A 12,492-nucleotide genomic window follows, 5' to 3' on the forward strand; every position below is an offset into this window, starting at 1 on the left:
AGCATGTTATATTGGAAAGTATTGGAAAGAATTAAAATACAGTGTTGCCATCCACTCTCATTCTATACAAACAAGTTGGGCACAAGAGAGAAAATTAAACTATTTTCTAGGTAGGGAGTAAGAATTAGGAGTAGTATTCACTATCACATAACAAGGGTACTATATATACATAATTCGTCCCTTTGTTTCGCCCTTTCCTGGCCCATGAACTTGTTTAAGAAACAAATAAGGCATCAGGTAACAGGCATCAGGTAAACAGTATTTGCTTTATTTAGTTTCAAATGCTGTAAGAGCAAGGTACCAAACTTTGGATGAGAAAATATTTTGCAATTTTCCCAAATATCACATATTTGTTGTACTTCCTACAGTGACAGTGTGCCATTTTTAATGTCACCTTTTACTGCAGTGATTTTCAAACATTCAAGGTTAATTCTCACAAAAAGATTGCATGAGGGTGAAAGTGGGGCTATCTGGTGATATTCTTCTGGCGATGTTTCATTTTGCTCATTTTCTGTGCTTTCAAATTATAGATTCAAACTGCAGTGCTACTCTCCACATTTTCTCATCTCCTCTCCAACCCTCAAAAAATGAGAATTCATATTTTATATATATTTTGAAGCAGTCACTAATGGGACCACAATATTTCATAAGTCCTGCTTTGTCTAACTAAAGTGCCCAATTTTCTCTGGCTATTGGTTAAGTTACAAGGACAACACAGTTCATTTTATAAAACAAAATATAAGTGAAAAACTAAACAGCTAAAAGATGCAATAGTTTATATCTGAGGTGCCTTTGACCTAGTAAAACGTACAGTAAAGGGACATCCCAGACTTGAAATTTGGATGGGCATTTTAATGTTTTAAGCTGATCATATCCTACTCAAAATATGTTCATCTCAAAAAACAGTGCTTAAGCCAAAGAATTTATAATAAACATATCAACAATTTCCCTCTAATGCTCACTAAAAAGACATTTTTATTTTTAATTTTGCTATAACATCATATCCAGAAAATATCAATGGAGAGTCTATCAGTTATCAGTCTTCCTCACTTGTTGATTGAAGGTATTAAAGTTATTGTCAGCACACACAAGGACAGGCTTTCACTGGAAAATTTCATTGTTGTACAGTCAGAAAAAGATATAAATGGAGGTATATATCAGATGGCTCTCAAAGGAGATGTTGAAGGAAAACCCAAATTATGCTACCTTAATTCTGAAATAATAAAAGCTCACCCAAGGAATGGCTGAATTGACATTTCAAAATTTCACCAGATACAGGAATGCAAAAATAAATTTTCAGTTAATGTGAAATCATTGCTACACTTTCAAAAAAAACAAAAGCTCATTTAGTTTTGTAGAAGATTCACTGTATGGATCACTTGTTCTTCATAGTACTAAACTAACATTTTTAGGAAAGATAAGACAGCGATGAATTAAGGAATATTTTTTCACCTCTCAGATTTCTGCAAGATTTCATAGGATTCCATATGTGAAATCAATGAACTAATAACTATTGCTATATAGGGAATATACAACACATTAATATGTTCATGTAGAATATATCCAGGTGCATTTATTTTCAGCATTTGGAAACTACTCGTGAGTGTGATTTGGTGCCCTTACCTGTTGTCTTTTTTTTTTTTTAAGATTTATTTATTTAATTTCCCCCCCTCCCCTGGTTGTCTGTTCTTGGTGTCTATTCGCTGCGTCTTGTTTCTTTGTCCGCTTCTGTTGTCGTCAGCGGCACCGGAAGTGTGGGCGGCGCCATTCCTGGGCAGGCTGCACTTTCTTTTCACGCTGGGTGGCTCTCTTCATGGGCACACTCCTTGCGCGTGGGGCTCCCCTACGCGGGGGACACCCTTGCGTGGCACGGCACTCCTTGAGCGCATCGGCACTGCGCATGGCCAGCTCCACACGGGTCAAGGAGGCCCAGGGTTTGAACCGCGCACCTCCCATATGGTAGACGGACGCCCTAACCACTGAGCCAAAGTCCGTTTTCCCCTGTTGTCTTGATAATCTCATGTTTCAAGCAAAAGGAAATGTATATTGAATAATAGTTTTACCACTCTGACCTCAATATAGAGTAAAATCACAGATAACAAGGAAGTAGAAAGCAGTCACTTATACAAGTAATTCTGAAGCTTTGGCTCATTCTGCTCCCTGCTTAGTTCCCCACATCTATTCAGCAGTTTTGGCTGACTTGGTTATAAAACCTATTTCTAAGGTTTAAAAAAAAAATTAAACATAGTTTGGATGTACAAAAAGCCATTTTTTTTCTCATCTCAATAATAACCTAAATTAGAGTTCATATCTCACTCTTAAATGTCCTTAGGAAGGGAAGTAAAAAATCTCAAATAATTTCTCCTTCTTTCCTACAACCATACCTCCCTGTCTTCCTTCCTTGTTTGAAACTCCTCCTCTGGGTTAGACAATAAAGGTGGAGACACTGCCTCTAGTGAATTACAGTTTTTGTTTAGCTTAGCTTGGTTTAAAGAACTAAACCAAACCTTCAAATCACAGAATTCCAGACCTGTAAAAAATCTCTGCAATCTGAGGCTAAGTGAGGTAAACTGACTGTCCCAAGATGACCAAGCTGGGATGACACAGAGGCTATAACCCAATCTGCTCATCCTCCAGTTACCTTTTCAGCCAGGTTTATCCCACCCTCCCCATTTCACAGATGAACAATGGAACCACTACCAGCAGAAGTAATTCACCTTCTAGGACAGTGAATAGAGGTCAGTTTATTCGAGTAGCTGGCTGAGGTCTTGGCGGCTGTAGGGGGCCAGATCTTGTCAATAGGAAACACAGATAGTCAGTGTCTCATGGTGGGAATATTAGAGAGAGGCAGGGCTTTGGCGCCTGAAGGCAAAACACCGGTAGCTTTGGGTGTGGAGAGAAATATCAGAGAGAGAGAAAGTACCAGCAGATTGGGAAGAAGATGGTGGGACCCAAGAGGAAGACTACATTGAAATAAAACTGTCTCTTCTACATTTTTCTCTAGGCTCAGTCCTCGCTACGGGTGAACATATGTAGATATCAGAAACTTGCTTTTTAAAGTCTCTCTTAGTATTTGTCCTATGATCCACAGGTAATCAATAACCAGAGGCACTCCTAACCCTCCCCCTCAAGTCACATGCTATTTTAATACCTGGAATGGTACTGATTTACGAGCAGCCTCCACTCATTAAAATGTAAGGCATGGGCCTGCCTCCTGTCCTCATCAGTATCCCCAGTGCCTTGCTCAGTGTCTGACACACAGCAGGTGCTCAAAAGGAATGAATAAGTTGGGGGAGGAATTCTATCACCTGCTCCAACCATGTAATCTTTATCACCCCAAAATGGAATGAAAGGGTCATTAAAAGACATCCAAAGACAACCCTAGGCATTTATTTCCTTGTAGCATGGAAACTTTACTGTAAGAACCCAAAGAAAGTGTTCCTAATTTATCATAAAATGAAATTAAAAAAACAAAACAAAACTGGGCAAGCATTCTTTTCTGAAGTACATTTACTAGGGCCTATAATCCAAAGATGCCCCAAGAAGTTATGAGACAATTAAAAAAGGAGGGGAGAGGGGTTCTTGCCACATGAAAGATAATAACCAGGCTTCTGACATCTAGGGTTGTGTCACAAGTGGTTGACACACGGACATCCCCGTAGGTGCTGTTAAATGTCAGGGTGAGTGGCTCTCAGCTAGACAGACCTGGGTCAGAATGCTATGTCTGCCCTTTGTTAGCCCTGTGATCATGGGCAAGTTATTTATACGATTTCCAATTTCCCAATCTGTATCGCAGGGATAACAGTAACTACATCACAGAGTTGTTGTAAGGATCAAATGCAAGAATATACATATAAAGCAACTAGCTTAATGCCCAGCACACAATGGTAGCTGCTATTACTATTATGAGTTATTGGTATTTTTATTTGATCTCAGATAATACTCAAAATCAAAGTTAATCTCCATCTGCTTCTCTGAACCAGGAATTACTGCTTTATCCTGGGATTACTGAAAGGTCAAATGGCCAAGTGTGTTTCAGCTCATTTGCCAAGTCAGACGGATTTGTAGCAGATGCCTAGGATGCTGGTTGAGATGCACTGTACCGTGATTGATTGTAACATTTACCAAGGGTGTGGAGCCAGGCTCCCAGATTTTAATATCAGAATTGGTCTTTTCTAGGACCATAGAAATTAACAGCTATTTAAATACTAAATGACAATGCATAGAGAAATGGAAAGAATGGGCTAAGACTCATGTGGTTGGAGTTCTAACTCGGGCTAAGTGATTTTGATCCAGTCACTTTTCCTTCTCCATAAAATTACTTCCTATTCAAATTCTGTGATTTGTCAATATTGATTTATCTTTTAAAAATATAAGTAAAATATATTTATAGGACAGGGCCTGGCATATAGGAGGTCCTTAATGGATATTGGTTGAGGTCATTTGAAAGAAAAATAAAAGCACAAGGCTATCACAGAATGGAACAGTTAAATATTTTCTGTCCCCATTCAAAAACTTTGCCTCTTACTATTAATGAGAAATATATTTGAAAGGAGAAAAAAGTTACAACATTTTTGGCACTAAGAAAAAAATGAGCCAATGGTTAGCAATTCTCCAAGAAACACATGGCTGTTATGAATGTGATAGCCCTTTAATATCCAAGACTATTTAAAAATAGCTGGAATTAATTACAGGGCTAATGACCCATTGAAAAGCATATTTGAATACCAAAGCCAGAACTGAACAATCATGGAAAATATGGCTTAAATGGGTTTTAGAGAGCAGAAACCAGGAACAGTCGTTGAAACAAAAAGCACGTTATCTTAGAACACTAGCTACTTTGGTGAGAAGCATTCAGGATACAAAAAATCTCAGGGGAGTTCTCACACTGGTTAAGAGAAGCCACTAGGAGCAACAGAAAGACAAGAAGATGACACATATAGTCACCTGCTTGGAAAAGAAGGCCCTCTATTCAGGACTTACCAAAAGAGGATGCTCCCTTACAAAGGTCCCCCCGCCCCACCATTTCCCAGGCTTTTCCCCCCCATCCTGTTTTTCCAATGTACCTACCCATTTTTAAGGTGCCATAGGATAAAATTAGTTTTCACAGAGGGGAAAAATATATTTTAACAAGTCCCTGTGGCTATTTTAAGCTGCATTATCTCCAAGAGTTTCCTGTGTCTCAGTCCTCTGTGCCCTGCATCCACAGTATCATAAGCCAGAGGAGGTGATAATCTCCAGCATGCCCTACTTGCCAGGCAAAAGTGATACGGCTGCAGTTCTTAGCTTCTTTCTGTACCAAAATGGCCTTTGTACACGTCAATATCCTGGGAGCATGCCAGGTGGCCTGAGCTGGAACAGTTTCATTACTTCATTCATGCCCATTTATTAAATGCATTACTCTCACCCTCATTCACTACAGTCCAGACGTGCCTGGTAGTTCCCTTGCTAAGTTAAAAGTAAAATGGAATCAGAAGGTTCCAAAGCCCTTGAGATCTCAAGGTGAGAATGGGATTGTAGGGGTGGGAGTGAGGCACTCTTGAAGTATATTGGTTTCAAGGAGCGAATATAAATTTTGACGTAAGTTGCTGTTCACAATAACGCTTTTAAACCAGCAATTATTTATACTGTACTACTCAAGGAACCCTATAATTATTCTGAAAGCTCTCGCCAATGTCTACCCTGTTTCATAACCACCAACACAACCTTCTTCAAAAGAATTAGTGGATACGTTAAAATTCTGTTTGGTATTAGGTTACTGTTTGAAAAGAGAAGTGACTTCACGATTTTGTGATATTCAAGCAGTTTGGGACTAATAAAGTAGAATGAAATTGTCTTATATTTACAGGTTGGAGGAGAAGGAAGGAGGAGTTTGGGACAACATTCATATTGCCTTAAGTTTTTTTTATTCTTTTTCCAGGAGATGCTGTCATCTGTTGAATAAAATGACTTTAAGGGAAATCTTAAAAAATGAAAACATTAATATTTTCCAAAAATGTTAGCTGAAACAGAAGAGTTCTAACCCCTTTCTCTTTCTTCCCCACTCTCTCCTGACCAGAAATTAGTTTTCCCCACTTCTGGCCTTTTAATTCTGACATTTGTAAGTTAATCTGGGTAGTGACTGTGGGACGATGGCTCACCCATTTCAAAACACCCATCTGTGTAGGTCACTTGACTTGGTTGACTTATTTTCTGCCATTTCTCTCTATTACACAAATCTCTATTACACAAATCACAAACGTGAAAGAGTAATAGTCCATCTACTTTCCAATTAAGTGCAGTTTCTCTTCAGATCGTATTACTTATCAAATATATTAGAGAATTTTTTTTTCCTATTCTGAGAGTCCAGGCTCTTTTCTCGGTTCTTAGGTCCACTCTGCAGGTGAAGATATGCCACTGACTGCACCTCACATTTTTATGTGTGGTGGGCACACATTCTGTGGGCCATAAGCCAAAGCCAGCATGTCTTGTGTGAGAAGTCTGAGCCCAGTCCCAGGCCACAAATGAGGTTCTCTATGCCTGGAAGTTCACAGCTTCCCCTCTCCCTGCCTCAAATTCAGGCTCCACTGGAGACCCTATCTTTGATTCAAACCTCTCTTCCTCCTAAAAGCCTCTAAAATGAAGAAACCTTGCAATAGATGTTTCCCCTCACAAGTCCTGTGTCCAGTTTATACTTCTTTTTATCTTCCTCTTGTGGATATGCTGCCTTCCTATTTTCCCTCCAGGAACATTTGTTTGTGGGCCCCAACTGATGTTGAAGGACAGTCACATTTGTAGAGCACATCTACAAATATCTGACCAGCAATAAGCTCACAATGAATACTTTTTAAGGGGCAAATTTCCACTGTATGATTTAATGCTCCTGTCATTGGATATGTTTTTTTTTTCTTGTTATGAAAAAACTCCTCTTACTACCTGATAGCAGGAATCATTTTCTGCCACTTGTATTCTTTCTGCCTAGTATTCCTTGGTTCTATGAAAGTTGACCTTTAAGCTGCCACAGAAGAATTTGCATTATCCCTTTATAGTCAAACCTAAAATCACCTACATTCTTTTTTTTTTTTTTTTTTTTTTTAGGTGTTGGCCTAAGTGTTTCTTTTTTTGATTTTACATTCTTAAGTAAGATCTAAAATGCACACAACTGTTACAATTATCTGGGAACTAAGGAGGGAGACTTTTTGGTCTAGAAGAGGATGTGTAAAACGACACATGTGGTTTGGCCTTCATTTGGAAGCAGCAAAAATCACAGAGATGGTGGTTACGTGACAGGAAGAGCCAGGGGAGTTAACGCCAGTGTTTTGGCCAAGTTACTTTGTACCATTATGTAATGAGATGCAAGGTCAGCCTTGCTTGAGTTTAAATAACCAAGGAGTCAACTGTTACAAACTCTGGGAGAGAATCATAAACATAGGAAATTCTGTGCTTGGTTCTCCAGTTTGTCAGGCCAACCATAAAAAATGAACACATTCCCTTGGGGGTACAAGAGAAATATCCTGCAAACTAGACACAAATAAAAGTTGTTTTCTGGATAACTCAAAGAATTCAATGAAATTCTAACTTTAGAAACCCTTGTGAATATTATGTACTTCAGAGCTTCACCAGGGTAACAATAATACATCTCAGTTCATTAGACGCTTAGTAAATAAAGATGAGTTTTGGGATAGCCGAATTTTCAAATAGCTGGAGTTTTATCCAGTTAAGCACATCAAAGAAGAAAAAGTGTTGTTATCATAAATATATTTGATGGAATATTTCTAAAATTATTACATACTTCCCTTGTTAGACTATTTTGAACATAATTTACTTTCTTGATGAGGAGTCATTATAAAAACTTATTTTAAAATATATTTAAAAACTTAGCAAAAAAGTATAAAATTTTTATATATGCTGCAATATTAAGGCCTTCTGAGTTTTATATGACATTTTGTCCCAAAACAAAATAGCCAGTCTCTTGTGCTTTTCATAATTTTTTCCCTTCATCATTTTCCCCCGCTTCCATCAGTAGTGACGTACAAGATCTTACGATGCTCTCCCTCTACTTGTGATTATTATTTCCTTTGAGAAGTTAACATTATTGTGCTTGAAACGCACCTAGATAATCAAGCTTGTCAGAGCACCTGTGTAGAAACCAATTACAAGTAGGATGAACTGGGTCTAAAGGGATTTCCTCTGAACCAGGTGTACGGGTTTCAGTGGTTGAATTTCGTGGCTCTGTTTTGGCCGCCCAAAGGCCTTATTTACTTCCTAAGTTCTCCGATGGTTCCTGATACATAAGAGGTTGAAAGAGAAGAGATTCATAAGAAGTGAGGTATTGCTGTACCAGGAAGGCAATAAAGGTAACTGAAATACCATGTTCTTCAAATTACCAAGAGAAAGTGTGGTACAGAGGGTACAACAGTCCCCTTTCTGTTAGCTGCGTTACAGCTTCATAAGTACAACAGCACATTCATTTTAGAAATTTCTTGCTCTCTTCTCAATGTCTTCAAGTAGATATGTTTTAAAGAATGATAAACTGGGAAGCGGATGTGGCTCAAGCGAATGGGATTCCGTCTACCATATGGGAGGACCGGGGTTCGATCCTTGGGGCCTCCTGGTAAAGGTGTGCCCGCATGGCGAGCCAGGCCCACGCGGTGAATGACGCAGCAAGATGATGATGCAACAAAAGAGAGATGCAGGGGAGAATCAAGGCAAGATGCAACAGAAACCAGGAACTGAGCAACAGGGAACCTCTCTCCCATATCGGAGGTCCCCAGGATCGAATCCCGGTGAAGCCTAGAGGAGAAAATGAGAAGACAAAAAGAAACAGACACAGAAGATCACACAGCGAATGGACACAGACAGCAAAACAGCAAGTGGGGGAGGAAAAAAAAGAATGGCAATCTGACTTAATATTTACTCAAGCAAGGCAAACTTCATGCTCTAAAAAAGATATTCTAAAAGCAAATATACAAATTTGTTCAAAAAGTCTGGCTATTGTTTTCTTCTTTATGAAGAATCGAGGGTTACTACAGTTGTTTTTTCTTAAGGAAGCAATTTGTTTTAACAAGAAGTCTGTGAATGACTTGAATTTGTTCACTTTTTAATTACATCCACCAATCATGTGCAGTCCATATTTGGCAAAGCAGAAAGTTTATCAGAATAGCTCTCTAGTGTTCCCTATGAAACTATTAAATTTAGATTCTTCCAGAGAATTTCGCTTATTTCTTAAGGAGATTTTGGTTGAAAACAATCACAACCAACAAAATGCAGTCCAGTCGTATATTAAAATGTATGTCCATTTTATTTTTATTTATTTTTTAAAAGATTTTTTAATTTATTTCTCTTCCCTTCCCTCCCCCGCTCCCCGTTGTCTGCTGTGCATTCGCTGTGTGTTCTTCTGTGTCCACTTGTATTCTTGTCAGCATCACCCAGAATCTGTGTATTGTTTTGTTGCGTCATCTTGCTGCATCAGCTCTTCGTGTGTGCAGCGCCATTCCTGGGCAGGCTGCACTTTTTTTGCGCTGGCGGCTCTCCTTATGGGGCACACTTCTTGTGCATAGGGCTCCCCTATGTGGGGGACACCCCTGCATGGCATGGCACTCCTTGTGCGCATCAGCACTGTGCGTGGGCCAGCTCCACACGGGTCAGGAGGCCCTGAGTTTGAACCTTGGACTTCCCATGTGGTAGGCGGATGCCTTATCCGTTGGGCCAAATCCACTTCCCCGTATGTCCATTTTAAAAGCACCTAGTAACAAGGATGCTTTTATAATTTTTTTTCCTTTGACTGATTTTTTTTCCTTTCGGGTTTTTTGTTTTGTTTTTAAGAGTGCTTTCTGAAACAGTCAAATTCATTTGACATAGCCAGGGTCAGCTTGCCCCAGTAACGCCCTTGATATTTCATTAACACAGGAACTAAAGTGCCATTTCATTTGGTTATGCTTTAATAATTGTATTCAAATGGCTATCCTCCTTTTAATGTGGTTGCCCAGACAATTTGTCACTCTTTCCTTAGCAGCAGCTGCTAACATTTAACTGTAATTTTAGGCAAAAAAATTTTTTTCCTATTATAAAAGTTACACAGACTTTTGAAGAGCATTTAGAAAATAAGAGAAGTATAAGGCTTTAAAAACATACATATCTGTATACATGCACAAGTATGTGTGTGCACACAAACATACACAAAAGTTGGCTGTGATGTTTTTAATGTATGTTTCTCTATGTAGAAAGTTTTAACTTTGTATTTTTAAATGTTAGAAATGCATATTATAAATAATTGAGGTATAATTGTAATTGTGATGGCAAGAAAATAGTGAAAAAAATTGAACTCTTTGACTTTTAAAACGAATGCAAAATTTCACCCAGTATAGATCCAGGAGTAAAGATGATGCTTTAACCACACGATGGCCCTCAAGGATTTTGGTCGCCCATCATGTAATAGATTCTGACTTACAAAATATCAATATATTTTTTAAAGGGTTAAGAAATACAGAACGAAAGTGAATGTTGAGCCAAAACTATATCCATGTAATTTGGAATTCTCCCAAAGTGAATACAGAGTCAGCCGACCAAAGTAAAACCAAAAGGAGGTGAATATTTGACTATTCAGAGAAAAAAAAACCCTGTTAGTGAAACAAACCAGAAATATTTGCTTAGTACTTACTGTGTGAAAAGCCTGACTATGCAAAAACCAGGCCTCCCAGACAAGAGTCCAGGCTTTTATGTTCTTTTGCCTAACTAGACACACCTGCAGTTTTCCCCATGGGCTTCCACTTCATATATTTTGACATTTTACATTTATTCTAATGTAAGGAGGGTATTAAACAGCCTTTGAATTAGAAGGTGGCTCCACTTCAAAACAAAGTCCTCATGATTTTAATTAGGGTGTCTTCATGAAATTTTAGCCCTTACGTATATTTTCAAGTACTATAGTAGTTAAGAACATTCAGGATTCTACTTCTATCATTGATGTACCTCTTAGGGGAATTTCTCTGAGCCTGTTTCTTCATTTGTAGCAGTGTGTGTGTGGGGGGGTCATTCTACTTATCTCATCTCACAATGGTATTCTAAAAGTGAAACGAGCTAGTCCAGTGCCTGGGGGAAAAGGAAACTCAGTAAGCAATAACCCTTATTATGCCCCAAAGGCAACTGGCTCTTCAGAAGTTCAAACCATGGCTTTTCCTGTGTGGCTACATCATAGACATTGTTTACCAAAGGACACAGCACCTACTTCGCTGTAGTTCATTCTTAGTGGTCACTGGGAGATTTGCTCCAGTGCTGTGGGTACACGCACAGGTAATGATGACCTATATATTTATTGAATGTAAAACACAGGGCTCGGTAATAAGAACACTTCAATCATATTCCATGGGCCTGGATCTAGCGTTCACTTTTTCCTATTAAGTAAAGCATCCCCCAGGCCTCTTTTATATTTTTTTTAATTTTTTAATTTTTAAAGATTTATATTTATTTATTTATCCCCTCCCCCCCCCCCCCCCGCCTTGCCGCTTATGCTCAGTGCCTGTTCTCTGTGTCCATTTGCTGTGCATTTTTCTGTGTCTGCTCTTTAGGAGGCACCAGGAACCAATTCTGGAACCTTCCAACATGGGAGAGAGGCACCCAACCACTTGAGCCACCTCAGCTCCCTGGTTTGTTGTGTCTCTCATTGTTTTTTCTCTATGTCTCTTTTTTGTTGTGTCATCTTGTTGCATCAGCTCGCTGCACAGGGCAGCTCTCCATGTGGGCCAGCTCTCCACGTGGGCCAGCTCGCCTTCACCAGGAGACCTGGGAACCAAACCCAGGCCTCCCATATGGAAGGTGGGAGCCTGAATGCTTGAGTCACATTCGCTTCCTGCCCCCAGGCCTCTTAATTTGAGCGTGCTCGTCACCACTTCTTTCCTTCACCCTATGACTTATATGTCCAGATGATGAATCTAACATCTAAAAAATATACAAACTTTAATTGATATAAGGTGTGGCTGTAGAGACATGGTTGAGAGTCTCTGGAGTTAGGCAGACCTCAATTCCAACCCAGTTTACATTACCGTGTGATCTCTCTGATCCTGTCTGTAAAATGGGGACAACAGTTCCTACATCTTTACTGAAAGTTAAATGTGATCGTGCATATCGAGTGCTTTTCCTTGATGTCAATGTTCATATGTGCTGCTGTTGTTATCGATTCTCTCTACTATGGTGCTCTTTGTATTTGGCCAAAAAAATAAGATCTGCATTTAGAACTGTGTTTTACTGTCAGTGATGACAATTTGGAGAAATTCATCCACATTTTCTCAACTAGTTATATTTATCTTTAATTATGAGAGTGCTGGCTAAAGTTAAGGGCAAAACGGAGGGCCAAAAAAATACTGTTTTCCTGTGTTCAAAGCCTCCTGAGCTCTACTGAATCAGATCTTTTGGTCTCACTGGCATAATCCTCTAACCAGGGAATGTGGGGCCCAGGATGACTGCCAATCACTAGAGTAAGTCATCCTTGAATTCATCTTTCCATAAATTTCTCTT

At 39.1% G+C, this 12,492-nt stretch overlaps 1 protein-coding gene and 1 long non-coding RNA gene across 4 annotated transcripts in view; one reads left to right on the forward strand and one right to left on the reverse strand.

Annotated features, from left to right (window-relative positions):
* LOC105745175 (uncharacterized) overlaps window positions 1–12,492 on the forward strand; it is a 90,445-nt gene that overhangs the window by 71,892 nt on the left and 6,061 nt on the right. The window lies entirely within an intron of this gene.
* RORA (RAR related orphan receptor A) overlaps window positions 1–12,492 on the reverse strand; it is a 712,506-nt gene that overhangs the window by 60,342 nt on the left and 639,672 nt on the right. The gene's annotated exons all lie outside the window — the stretch shown is intronic.

Source organism: Dasypus novemcinctus, chromosome 3 (assembly GCF_030445035.2).
Source record: "Dasypus novemcinctus isolate mDasNov1 chromosome 3, mDasNov1.1.hap2, whole genome shotgun sequence".
In the NCBI taxonomy this organism is placed as follows: domain Eukaryota; kingdom Metazoa; phylum Chordata; class Mammalia; order Cingulata; family Dasypodidae; genus Dasypus; species Dasypus novemcinctus.